General features: G+C 35.8%; 1 protein-coding gene across 5 annotated transcripts in view; it reads right to left on the reverse strand.

Moving 5' to 3' along the window:
• Positions 1 to 14,684, reverse strand: part of LOC105397923 (pseudouridylate synthase RPUSD2) — a 333,895-nt gene that overhangs the window by 196,091 nt on the left and 123,120 nt on the right. Inside the window, exon 1 of one of the 5 annotated variants that reach the window (XM_048627366.1) lies at positions 13,426 to 13,659. The exons of the other annotated variants lie outside the window; for them this stretch is intronic. The gene's annotated coding sequence lies outside the window, so the exon portion shown is untranslated. Of the gene's footprint in view, positions 1 to 13,425; positions 13,660 to 14,684 lie in introns of those variants that run through there. 5 annotated transcript variants of the gene reach the window in all.

Below are 14,684 nucleotides of genomic sequence, written 5' to 3' on the forward strand. Positions count from 1 at the left end.
CTGATTCCACTCCATCAACCGAGCAGTCATTTATAATAGGACACTAATTATGATGGATCTAACAAGACGATACGTGGAATTAGACTAAATATACGCGCATACTCGGATTAGCCATTCATTTCCAATGCTTTTATTTGTTTGAGGATTAATTTAGAGATGGTGTTTCAATAAACTTATTTAAGAAGCGAAGATTATTTAAAAGATTATTTATTTATTTAATCCTTTATTGCACAAATATATGAATAAGTGTACAAAGGGTGGACTTAATGCTAAAAGCATTTTCTACCAGTCAACCCAACCCATATTTAATTATTGTACTAATCATGCAATTGAAACGCCATTTAGTTTTTACCCATCAGATTCAGCCTTCGCATAACCCATTCAATAAAATTTAATGTGAATTTATATAAGTAGGAGCTTCTAACTGAAATGGATCGTGGGATTCGTGCGTATATACACAGAGCATCGCTTTAATGGATGGCCGGAAAAATATGCTTCACGATATAGGGTTGCCAATAAGGAAAATCACACCGTGGATTACATTTTTTAACGTGTATTGGCTGACTTTTGGTGTTTCAGCATGTATTGTGGTTAGATACCTAATTTAAGAACTAAATATTGTCATGTTCATTGAGGTAAACAAATGAACATGCATGGTGATGGTGATGTCGCAGGCATTTTGTAAGATCTCGCCGTTTACATACGGCGTCGTCAGTTTACAAACGCTCGCTGTTTTGTAATATGCCGAAGGCAGTATGTATATTGCCGTGTCATTTTATAATATGCCACAACATTTCATTGACAATCCATACGCCGTTTGCATAATGCCGCGGCAAATTGAAGAATTTAGTTCTGGTTCTTACCACGCGCGGCGCTGTTGATCACAACAACAAAAATGGCGTCAAGTAGTGATTCTGTGACTCAATAAATACTCAAAACAGTGCAAATATTACGAGTGTAGAAGCATTCTCACCAAATAATTGTGACTTTAAAGTCTTTTATTACAGTGCAGGAGCAGTAAAAAGGCCGTAGACAAACGAAAAAGTTTTTGAGGTTATCCCGCACCTAAAAACTACTACGTTATCCATAGATCCCGGTGTACGGAGGACACATGCAGCATATTAATTAAGACCTTCATAAATTATTTAGTAAAGGGTTTAGCGTTAGCGTTGCTTTGGTACCTACTTTAGAAAACCAAAGTAAAAAGTCTTACTTGAAATCCTGAAATAAAGTCAGATTTTTCCATTTTTTTCAAGTTCAAACTGTGTTTTGTCATGGTCACCCTAAAACTGCAATTGACTTCGAAATCAGAACGATTGAATGAGTTATCAATATGCCTTCGGCAAATTACAAAACAGCGAGCGTTTGTGTACTGACGACGCCGTATGAAAACGGCGAGATCTTACAAATTGCCTGCGACAGTTGTCGACATCAGAAAGCTACAGAAAAATACTAGACTAGCGTTTTCACAGAAAGAAAATCTTGAGACATAGAGGGTAGCGGTCTGCCAACAAGAAAATGACCCAAGATAAGAAAAAGTGTCTTCAGTAGGTTTTCTAGCCATATGCTCCTCGGTGAAAAAAATACTACCTATTTGAAAAAATAATACACATTTATAAAAATACAACTGACAACCCTACACACAACAATGGCGGACAGCTTCGCGTTACGTCAGTCCAGTTGATTTACTTCGCGATCACCATAATTCTGCAGTTTTCACACGCAAAACGCAACCTTATTCAACCGTGATACGGCTGGCCCCAAAAAAGTATGACCTGTTGGTAAGTTTATGTTGTAAAATATAGAGCGTTTAGAAAAAGGCCGCAATTTAGCAGGCAAATTGTGGAGGGGCGGGCGTAATAAATATGAAACTGTCCGAGGTTTTCACCTGACCCTTAAATTGATGGATTGGGTTTCAGGATTTAAATTGCGATGGGGCCAGCAAGTTATTCAGGAGAAGCAGACGTGACGTGGATCAGAGATGCAGTATTTTGATTTATAGGTTTATGTGTGCAAACAAACTACGCACGCTTTGGATATATTTTATACCATATACTTGACCGGATCATGCAGTGTACACTTCTTTGCACTGACGAATATTACATTTCGCAGTCCAGGACTGGGGCAGATATATGTACCTATAAAAGTATTGATAACTTAAGTAATTTGCTATCGTATGCTGGAAGTGTGTGTGGAGGAAGTAACATGGCGCCTGCGGCGTGGGTGCATCAACATACACAATCGCATCAAGGTACACATACACTTATTTAGCCAGTAAGTACTTACCTAGGTAAGGTACTTAGGTACCTCAGTTATAATGAAGTAAGTTACAAAGGAGGAACTACAAAATCAACGCTACAAACATCCAAAATAATTAAAAGACCGAGGCTTTAATCCTTTGAAACATTCAGCTGTAAAACTCTCGCTTACAACTAAATAAAGTTTGGCCACCTCGCCACCGGAAGCGCGAACTACGAGCGCGGCGGCGACTAACCATTTCCGGTCGCCGAAAATCGTGGTTTATTTATAGAAGGAAAATATATTGGCATCATATATTAAAGAAGCAGTCTTGCGGTCAAGTATAAGGGGAAAATTGGGTTGAGATTCCGGAGTTTTTATAGCTGTGTTTTTTTTTGGGTTTATCAACGCTATAGCGAATTTAGTTTGTATGTATGCACATATTATACACGTATATGTAACGGCTTTATTGTCAGCTCAAACTGTTTTTAACGTAGCATTTGTATGTATTATATATGAATATTTATTCAATTTCATACGAATGCTCGAATCTTGAAAGACTGAAACTATTTGGATGCTCGAAAATACCAACAATCAAGTCACCTGAGAAAAAATAATAAAATGAATCTTTTAGCTAGGCGACCTGACAATATTCTAAATCTTATATTTTCAACGTATAATTTCGCTTGCTCTCATCAGATGTTTTATCAAAAATGCTGATTAAGATGGCAGGTCTTCCGCAAGCCGGTTAACTTTGGCACAAGTTAAAGTTACGAGTAGATAAACCTGAAAACACTATTTAGCGATTTCATGTTTGCAAACAGGATTTCAGCAGAGCATTGTAACGCTAAGTGGGCGCCAAACAAATACCACTTGTAGTTGGAAATTCACTCTTACGATGTACGGATTAAGGATGTTACCTTTATAGTAGAAGTGGTAGTTCGTTAAACCGCGTTTAACTGAGAGTTGTGAAATGCGGTTACAGCTGTATTATGCCATTAACTTCCTTACTACAAAGAAATGAATGGAAAAAAATGTGTACATTCATAATATATATTTATGTATACGCATTGAAATTACCGTAAGTAGATATAGCATGACAAAAGAAGATGATTATGTTACAAAGAAAGTATTGAAAATGAGACCTGAAGGAAGGCGTAAGAGAGGAAGACCAAGAAAGACGTGGCTTGATTGCGTGAAAGAAAATATGAGAGAGTGTGGAGTGAATGAGGATATATGACAGAGGATAGGGTAAAATGGCGTAACATGACGAACAAAGCCCCTAAATAAGGATAAGGCAAGGAAGAAGAAGAAGATGGCTCAAAGTCGAGTTCCGTTCTGCGTGAGTTTGCAAATCTCTAGCTGAGAATTTAGCAGACAAGATTCTAGTTACAGCGTAAATGTGTACCAATATACCTACCGTGTCTATTCATATTTAACGAGATATTTGAGAGGTAAATCATTTTTGTTTACATCTTGAATAATGGTAGGTGGGTATGCCAAGGAGACGGGAGATGAAAGTGGCGAGTAGAGTAGACCAACTATTATTATTCCGAGGAATAATTGCAGTTTTCTGGTCAAGGACGGGATAATTCATGTGCGGGCTCATTAATTCTAGTAGAGATACAGGATGTTACAAAAACGGTATACTAAGCCGAGAAGGCATTCTTTTGTTCTATATACGACTTTTGAATATGCTTTTTATACAAACTTTGTTACGTTATTTTTAGTACAGGGATTCAAAATGAAATAAACGAATTTTTCAAAACTCATATAACAAAAGTTGTTATGAACCATTATGCACCCCCTTTCGCCTGTAAAGCAATGTTAAAACTCACGTTAGACATTTTATGAAGGAATAAAGAATACGGCTTTCTCATTAGGTACCTGAAAAAAAGAGAATAAAATTAAAGTCTAAATTACGAAGCTTGTTGTTGAAATTTAAACATGTATGTAGTCAGTTATGATCAAAATATACTGTTCTTTTTTCTCCAGGCTACGTCTCATATATACCATACCGTTCATAATAATATACTTAGGCACTAGTATTACCAATAGCAAGTGCAACTATATGCTAACTGGCACTCACAACCACGACGTACCAAGTGCGAAATCCTCACCTAAATCCCAAAAATAAACTGCGCATTTTTTTCACTGTGGCAACACTATTGACAGTGGCAGACACGTTTAAATATTAACCGCTTAGCCCGGATGCGGATGTAAATAAAATATGTTATTTGCGCTGTCAATCAATTGAAAGGAGGTTTATTACCTGCCAGGACGCGGCTGGAAATAAAAAGATCGGTTAAAGATCAAGTGACACGTTCCCTTTTTAAAAAGACGGAAGAAAGCGAGCGATTTGTGGCTTTGGTTCTTTCACTTGATAGTCCTGTCGAATATGGTATAATAAGATACATAAGTTGCTACAGCTGTAGCAATAAGGGATATTTTTTTTAATTTCAATTATATAATTTCATTGTTATGTACAACTACTTTTTTATTTTGTAGAGCGGTATCGTTATTGTCCGACATGAAAGAAGGCAGGAAAGACAATTCAGTAAATAATATTTTACCGAAATAAACATACAAAATAGTATTTTGTAGTCGATTTGATACACAAATCTGATTAGATCCGGAGGTCCGGTCCCCGGGGTCTATTCCGCATAACTTTTTCTACTTCATCAAAAGTGATTTGTAGAAATTGACCCTTAGAAATATTGAATAGACCCAGCGGGGATGTCCTACTTACAACTTAACGACTTTGAAAAGAGAATATTGAGTACTTCCGGCGCCAACGGTCGCCGTTTCAGGTTAGTTCGAGTACAAATTCAATATATATTTAAATTATGTTAATGCTAAACTTGCGCTGATCATCACTTCAAAGACTTAATTAATTTAGACTAAATGAAACAGACCGGGATGGCTCTTTACAAATTCGAAGTATACTGGTAGAGTTTTGGGATTTTTCGTTCGATAAAAAATAATGAACAAAAATGCCTTTTAAAAAGTATCAAATATAATACAGTGTAAAAAAAGTTTTCTAAGTACTCGAATATTGAAAACGTTACCCTTGTATAAAATTCGTACATAACCAACTTCAACAAATCATTAAGAACAACAACAGTAATAATAATATAACGAAAATTTCATTCAGACACTGAAACGGCAGGTAACTTTATCAAACAACAAAAATAAATTAATTTTAAATGTACGTTTTCGAACAAATGAAAACGGCGTACTTTTTTTATTGTGAAAATGAACAATTTGTGAAGTATTCTCGGAGTTTTTTGCAATAAAATTAGGGGAAGACGATTAGCATTGTTTAAAGTTATAACCATTGAGAGTATCTAGAAAAGTACTTGATGTACCATGTATTGTAACTCATGCCTGTAACCAGTAAAAACCAGGCAGTACGCCATTATTTACTTAATTAAATTTCAGTAGTTTCTGAATGTACCTACATTTGGGTCTAGATTAGTAAAATATTATAATTATACGTTATGCATGGGATGGTCTGTTTTATATATTTTATTTTATAATGATAACAACACTAAACATAAAACATACGAAACAAAAATTATAACGGTACCTACGACTAATTTCTTTCACCATTCCACGAGCACAATACAAAAACACCTCAAGCGCTAATGACCTACAAAAATAAGACACCTGAAGGATTAAGCAACAAAATCCTTATACTTAAGGAAGTATTACTCTAATCCGACGCCACCGTAACCTTACACCGAAGAGGTCTTACGTCGATAGTGTTATGCCAACCTTACGAACTCACATTATCAGGGCTGGCAACTTTACGCATTAGGGCCCACATGTAGTGGATGATAGATAGGTAGTGTTGGCGGCTCCGATTGTTGCCAACTTCTGAAGGGCCTGTTTTTCTTCATGGAATCTAGAGTTATACTCTGGTAGTTATCTGATTAATAGTCAGAGGAGTTTAAATGCGCACGAAACCGATTTTCATAAATTTATAGTGAAACAGCGTCGATAATGCCGATGAAGAAGAGGCGATTGTTTGAATTTCTACACAAAGAACACTGAATGCAATGCGTCCGTCGCATCAATGAAGCAGACTAAGATTTATCACGTCACTGTCACAGATTACAAAGATTAATAACAATTCATTAGTACCCATACCCTACTACTTTTTAGTGTTGGAGGACTCGAGCCCTTTTATACCACCATAGACTACAAACTCTATCAGACCTCTCGGATTCCGATCCAGGACTCGCCGTTGGAGGATTACGCACGCGTCACCGGGTCTCGTTATCTGACGCGCTGGCAGCCGGCCAATCAACGATTAGAATCAACAGACGCCATCCATTACCTGTGTATATTCTGCAGGTGACCTGGAAACTATTCTGCGTTCATGTACTGAAAGGTGTATTTTAATTGGTGTGTCTGTGTGTTATTTATTGCATGGTAGGTTCCCCGCGCGAGCTTCGCTTCGTTTCCTGCGGCCGCTACACGGGTTGGTTATCGACGTCGATAAACTCGTTTAATGCGCGTTCCACCAATCACAGCGCTGTATTTATGGCAAATTGCGATATAGTCACGTTTATCAATGTTGATAACCTGTGTAGCGGCAGCTCTGGGATATAGGATAATGTAACATTATCATAATCAGCCAAGGAGAACCACCATCTGCCCTCAGCCCTCCATTATCCCTAAAACGAATTCCCAGGACAAAAGCCAGTTTATTTATAAATACAAAGTTCGATGAACTGTAATGATAGATAACTTAAGTCCTCGAAGAGAAAGTCGTCAATGTGTCAAAATAGAAAGGGCACAAGGTGTTCCATTGACATATAGGTTTGTATGTAATTTAAGATAATTCTAGGAAGGTTAAAATAAGCATAACACCTGCCTTTCCTCACAAAGAGACATTCGTTATTTAGCGATTCTATAAATAGAGCTGAATTAATTACACTCCTATGTAAGATGAAAGCAAATCTAATTGGTTTCACTGATCAAAGAAAATAGTATATAATAATTATAATATGTATACGAATATAGGTATGTGTAAGTAGTTGTAAACTAATAGCACAAATAAATGCTGTAAGTATCGGTACTTGAATGAAACGGCTATAATTATAATAATTATTTATTATTTGCTTAAAGTATTCGTGTCGTGTTAGATTTTATTCCAAACTCTTCTGAAACTACTATCAAAGTTAATACTTATCGATCATTCATCAAAAGTTTTTACTTCAAGTCTTTAAAAAAATGCGTTACGGCGAAGCAACGTTAATTAATGGAAATTTTTACGTTGAAGCGTATGTCTTTTCCCAACTTTGAGGTTGCCGCAATCTCACACAGGAACCTTTTAGCTGAGTCTTATCTTTATCATAAGAATAAAGCTAAAAATTCTCTACTGTACAACGGTACGGGTTTTGTGCCAACACAGCTTTAAAAGAGTAATCTTTAACATACTCTATGTTATAAAATATATGTCGTAATGTATGTGTAAAGAAATTTCTTAAGTTCTCTTCAAAATTACCCTAATACTCAGATCTCAATCTCAATCAATCTTTCCAGTTTAAGCAGAACTGCTTTTCAATATAAAAAATATACTTAATATTTATAATCTACCAATTTTATTACAAATATATTGTGTGGAAGAAATTATGCCTGGTTGCTGTTTACTTATTGAATACTATAGTTAACTTAATATGAAAACACACTAACAATACTAACCTATAACGTTCGTATGACCTTTTCAAAGTGCCGACTCTACAGTTGCGACCTCCAAGCGAACCAATCACAATATAAGCTGCTTTGTCAATACAACCTGAAAGCCGACACTCTGAACTTTCCTTTTAACTACAGCCAGCAAAATACCAGGGCCGCATCACGACAAAAGGATGGCCAGGAAATTTTCATTTCCAACACTGTATATCTCGGCGAACTGGCAATCACAATGGGTTTATAAAGAAAACTGGTGTTTATCGCAGTCTAGTAGGTATCTCAACAAGACGTAAGGGATATCAGTGAAACTGCAAAACGGTAGAGCAAAGCAGAGGCAAGCGCCTATTCAACCGAGAAGATCAATATAATAAAATTCAATAACATAATTTTATGTTATATGTAGTTCAGTTTTCATAATTTTATTTACAATTAGGTTAGGCTTCATTAGTTAAATGTTAATTTATATTATAACCTTGAATAAATTTCAAACATAACATAACCTAAAAATCTCGGATATCAAGTAAGAGGCATCATACAACTTAGGATCAGCTGAACTAATCTCGAAGAAACATGAATGTAGATTTTTTTAAGCGGTGCAGGCAAATCTGTTTTGCGCTGTTCTTATAAATACTTTTCAAATACGAGTTCAGAGACCGAGAAGATCTTAGCTCAATTGTAATTGTCAACACACGATCAACTTAAACCAGCAAAAATGATCACCCATCACCACAGGCAAATATAGCGGGCATTATCAAGACCACACATGAAGATTTATAATCCTATCATCAATCCACTCTGGGCTGAGAATGGCCAGATATTACTAGAACCCAGATGCCCACTGCAACAAGATATACTAGCCGCCAGGTTAAAGTGGATAAGGATTAATTGTACAGTCGGCCAGAGCGCCGAGTGCAAGTTTTGATCATTTACAAACACAAATGCTTGCGTTTTTATCTGTCAACTGGATATGAAGTGCGAGTTTTTGCATTGTTTGAGTAGTCGCGAGTAAACGTGAATTTCTATGGCGCGGGAGAGTCGCCGTATACGTACACGTATAGTGATTGTTCAACATTTTTTTTCATATATAGATATATCAAAATGAAATGTATAGGTAAATATTGCCACTAGAAAAATCCTCATCTGATATTCATCTAGATATTTTTTATTTTTTTATTTTTTGTCAAAATTCTACGAACTGATGACCAGTTCAAAAATGTTTCCAATTTATGTTACGAAATAAGTGAAGGGTAAAACAATATTGGAAATACAGCAGTTTTAACAAAATACTTTTATAAAGTTAAACACTCACGGGCAATGAAAAGGTTCCACTGAGAAAATTAAGCAATGGGCAATGTCTGAAAAAAATCGATAATGCTCATTATTTTTCTGATGATAGGAATAACCCTCCGTATCATCCAAAAAAAACTCAGATTTTTTCTATGCGTTAGTAATTTTATAAAAATAAAAACATTTCAAGTTTCACAAAACGGGGATTATCAATGTCGAATTTTTTGTCGGACATTGCCCATTACTCCTAAACGGAAAAGGCCACCTTAATGACGCATTCTGCAACATTGAAGTACATTTAACAAAGCATCATGATATTACCAACTAAAAACGATAATATTTTTTCCTTTTTTTAAATTGAATGTTTGAAAAAGTTGAATTGAATGTTTGGTGTCGGCATTTTTCGAGTGGAACTTTTTCATTGCCCGGCAGTGTAATTAATCGAAAAGGTTGTTGATTTTATAGTGTAATTAAAAATATCGATTTCTGGACACAGCAAAGCTACACTATTAAACAAACATTGAATGAATACACAGCGTAAAGCTGAAAATCCAATATTCTCATGTAACTTTCACAACTTTTAAGGTTTTAATAATTTTTCTATCAGAGATAACGCTAAAAACATAGTGAACGTGGAATATATATTTAATAAAAAAAAGTTTATTTGATATATATCGTTTACACTTTGAAACATAATAATGTAGTACGAGTATTTTTTACAGAAATAATCAGCAATCTAGCTTTTTGCTAGAGCGGTGGTAGCTCAATCGGAAGCGCCCGCTTCTCACGCCAGAGATGCTGGTTCGTATCCAATACCAATAAGTTCCTTGGAAATTAAGTACAATGTACACCACCGCTCTTACGGTGAAGGAAAACATTATTTTATAATTATGTTATTTTATTTATTATTTTGTATGATTTAAAATGTATGTGTTTAGTTTATAATATGGGCCACTGATGCCTGAAATAAAGGTTTATTATTATTATTATTATTATGCCCGGCTCGCGATATATGTTTAATTATGTACAGAGGTTCATCGAAAAGCATATGCCTCGCTTGCGGGTCACCTCTGACTACGCCTTCAGGGATTACAGTCGATCATAGCAATATACATGTAGCGGGCCAATCTAATGGGGCGGTATCATCATCGTTGCTGTCCCTGTGTAGTTCATCTGTGGTAGTTCAGGCACTGTTTCACAACACCTGATCTAATCTACCTTGGACAGACGTACACTACCTTGTTTCTTGTGTCTATATACAGGTAGATATGTGGAGATCGTATGCGGCTAAGTAGAGATTTAGGTATATTGCTATATTGTAGAAATGAATGACCCCAACATACAAAATATGCATTGCGTATAATGTACTGACAGTGTTATATGTATGTTACAGTAGCATAATACCTAAATCTGAATTCATTTCCAAGTTCCAGTGTCAGAATCTTATCTTTAAAAGAAACATTAATCTTCTGGTCACTCATGGGCGAAAAAAGTCATACGTTTTGTGTTTATGTCATGAAGTAAATTTTAAAGATCCAAGGCCTTATTATAAATAAAATAAGAGGTTCTCAATACACCAACGAACGTATACGTACAGTAGTATTAGATCCGTTTATAAATGGGAGCACTATCGTTCAACAACTTTAAAATTAATTCTTAGTTTGAAACATGAGCAACGAAGATGTACGACCCGCCTCTCCATCAATATCAGCTGACACGTTCAAGATAGCGCTGAATCTGCAATCCGGAACGCAACATTCACATCACCTCGTCCCGCAACTCTTAGAAGCTCCTTCTCACACTGACTCTTATTCCAAGACAAAAGAAAGCATTTTCGCAAGAAAAATATTCACGCGAAAGGACAAAATAAATTTCGCGAATGAACAGCGGAAGTCGGTCTTATTTTATTCGATTCAAATTGTCAGTAATTCTTGTTGCAATGCACTAGAGACGTTTGATAGAAATCAAGTTACCTCAAAGTGTACGAGTCGCTGAAGATATTCTTCGCCAAAGCACGAAACTGAAAAACTTGTTTTTTAAGTGATGGCAAAACGACTTAAAACGATTTTGAAATGTATTGATGGCCTGGCACCGAGCGCCAAACAGATGATGCTTTCCGGTGCAGAAATGGACTGCAGCAATGATTGCGTTCCGTTCCATTGAACAACGTACCTGGACTATGTCTGAATTTTTCTGCTAGTTAAACTCTATGGAATGGTAGCGTCGATTTTTTAAGGAATTCTCTTCTATCGTGTTCGTTAGGCGATCGTCATTTTTCCTTTGGGACGGAAGCTTTTCATTCAAGCTTAAAAGCTCGCTGCACAACAAAGTTATTGAATTTTTTAAACACATATATGTACTTGCTATAAATACCTACATGTAATCTCTGCACTTAGCATTACGCCTGCATGTGTGACGTAGTAGTACAGTCTACTCCATAAAAAAAAATACACTCACGAGCGATGAAGAAGTTCAAGTTGTAAGTATATTATGCTTGGTATACTATTCAAAATTATAGATATAAAGCGTTTTAGTTATGACGTGCTTTTATAGTCCGTATCCGTAGAAAAGTATCTGTATTTAAAGGAATACTTACCGATCATCCTGTATAACCCATTTAAAAAGTAAGGAAGAAGTTCTAAGTTCTTTTTTCTGTATTCTATCAAATTTTAAGTAGAGGCTTACCAGTCGGACAATTCAATTTTTTTTAACTAAAATTAGAATTATGTTGGCCAAAGTTAGAACCGTACTCAAACTTGCAAAACATGATTACTTAAAGTAGTCTCCAACTTTTGCGTTATAAATAAAACAAAAAGCGACAAACAAGGTTTTTTTTTATTATTTTTTGAGCTGTGTCTCTTAGCGTTGGACATAATTTTTTACTTAACTTTTTTTCGTAGTTGGCTGTTTTAATATTTAAACCGTTCGATATATAAAATGTTCCCTTACTAAGGGTAACATTTCTTCACTTCTTAAGGGGTTATAAATGAAATACTTTTATTTAGTCATCATCATCATCACTTACGGCCCTTACGCCTATTACAGACGATTTATTTATTGACTCCGATACGCTCTTTTTGGTGGCGGTAGACTAAAATGAGTAAGAATAGTAAAATCATGATACATATTAAAAGTACAGTCAGCATAAAAAGTGTCACATCACCGCCCTCCCCCGACCGATTTCCGCTTGATGTCTTAAGCGCACATTGGCACATCGTGATTGAGTGCCATCCAGTGATTGGATCAACTCAATCATGGCGACATGTGACGTCACATCCAAGCGCGCTTATTGGCTGTTACAAATCCGTTGCCAAATTTAGAACGTAGTGATTAGAATTAGGTGTGATTTTGTTGATGTGTTATCACAGTTTTTGTATTGATCCTGTGTGTTATGTTATGTTGCCAACACAGAGTCAAATAAATGTTTTCCTTTTCATCATTTTTACAATTTTCAAATGTTATAGAACAACAGTTGTTTAGTAGAGTCCCTTAGTGTGACTAAGGGACCCTGAGGGGATCATACTAAACAACTTTTGAAGTTGGTTGCGATTAAACTTTTGTGCTTTGCTAAACTAACCAACTGTCAATCTTTGAAAGAATGAATAGACGGAATTATGCGCTGAGTCGCTTCTCCCGTCTATTTCTTCCTACTCTTGTTTGTGGTACTTATGTGTAAAAATAAATGATTTGGTGTATTTATCCAAAACAACAGTCTATTCCAAAACTTTGGTGCCTACTGATTCCAAATTAAATTATTATCTCATAATTATACCTTAAACCCTGATGTTTTTTGTAACAAAGCAGCTATAAACATCGCAAAAATTTATTATTGTCAGGTAATTTGTTTACTATGATTAGATACAATTTTTCAGAAAGCTTAAATCATAAAATTGCTATGTGAGGTACTTACCTACATAATAATCACACAAATACCTGATATACTCGGCAACATCAAGCCTTAATAATTCATGTACCTAAAGTTATGCCAATGTTTACCATAATCTCTCTGAACAGCCAGCAAACAAATTCCATGTAACAAAAACAAGCAGCCAAAACACGGGGTGAATCCCCCCTGACCCCGGACCACCTGTTTACTACGAAACGAGACATCAAATCTTACCGAATAACGTACTTAAGTTAAACAATCAAGTCTTAAAACGAACACAGAACGGGCGAAGGATATGCGAGACAACTCACCGTGAAAAATCCAGGACGCTTCGATTCGAAATTCAAACCGGCTTTCGGATAGTAGGGTAACAACACGTTCACAAATGAGCGGGACTATCGATCGCGGGCGGGCGGCGTCGGCGGAGACGCGGGACTCACTGGCGATGGGCGGCCGCCCTAGCCTGGGCGGGCGGTGCACCCGCGATGTGCGAAGGGTTGTATGCGGTATGCGCGAGGCTTTTGCGGTGTACGATTATTTTGCGGATCACCCGCGATTACGGTCGCGGTTGGACTTGTTTTGTAGATTTTGTTTAAGTATGTTTCGTTGTGAGATACAGTTTTTTGTTCTACTACCCAGGGCTCCGCATTTTTTAGTTAATACAAATAGTAGTTTCAAAGATTTTAAAGATTATCAAGTAAGTAGGTCTTTGACAGATGACCTCAATATAGTTATCTGATTTCTGACTGACCAACAGACACATTAACCAAGAAATAATTATATCCTTAAATATAATAACAGTAAATGAAATGATTAACTCTAAATTAATGAAAGAAACACTAATTATACACAAAGAGAACATTTATATTTCTAATTGCATATGATAATAAATAATTTAAACCTTAAGTGATTGCTTTTGTACCAATTTAACTTCAATTAGACTTTGTAAAATGGCAAAGAATATTAATAATTAGTTAAAAAAAACAAGATTCCAGCTCCAGTACAACTAAATTAAATTTGTAAATTTTCATCAACTTTTTAATAATCGCATATCCAAAAAAATATCTTTGATTATTTAGATAACTGTATAATTTATTTTACTGTCCTGTCGTATCCATTTCATATCGACCCAGATAAATGTAGTATACAGAGAAACATCACACATATCATATCACTACTGCTCTGAGTCTTTGCGTAATCCCTTTTTTATTGAAATTGAGAGTCCCGTCAAAAACATGAATGTGGGCACCCTATTCAATCAACCAGTGGGACAATATAATACCACAATATTGCCGAAAATACCACACTGTTCACATTCAGTTTGTATGCAATGAAAAGTGTTAAAAGCGGTATCACATATCGGTAAGCACTACGGATATTTGATGATACTTTAGGCACTTTTGATCGCTGTTTGTTTGTACCTCATCAAAATATAAATTCGGAAATCGTCAATCACTTCATTGTTGGTTTGTGATATTTGGTTTTGAGTAGATACAAGAGTGTATTTAAATTTAAGGAGCCGACAACACATCATCTATTATCGATGATGATAATAATAATATAATCACTT

This window comes from Plutella xylostella, chromosome 4 (assembly GCF_932276165.1).
Source record: "Plutella xylostella chromosome 4, ilPluXylo3.1, whole genome shotgun sequence".
Taxonomy (NCBI): Eukaryota; Metazoa; Arthropoda; class Insecta; order Lepidoptera; family Plutellidae; genus Plutella; species Plutella xylostella.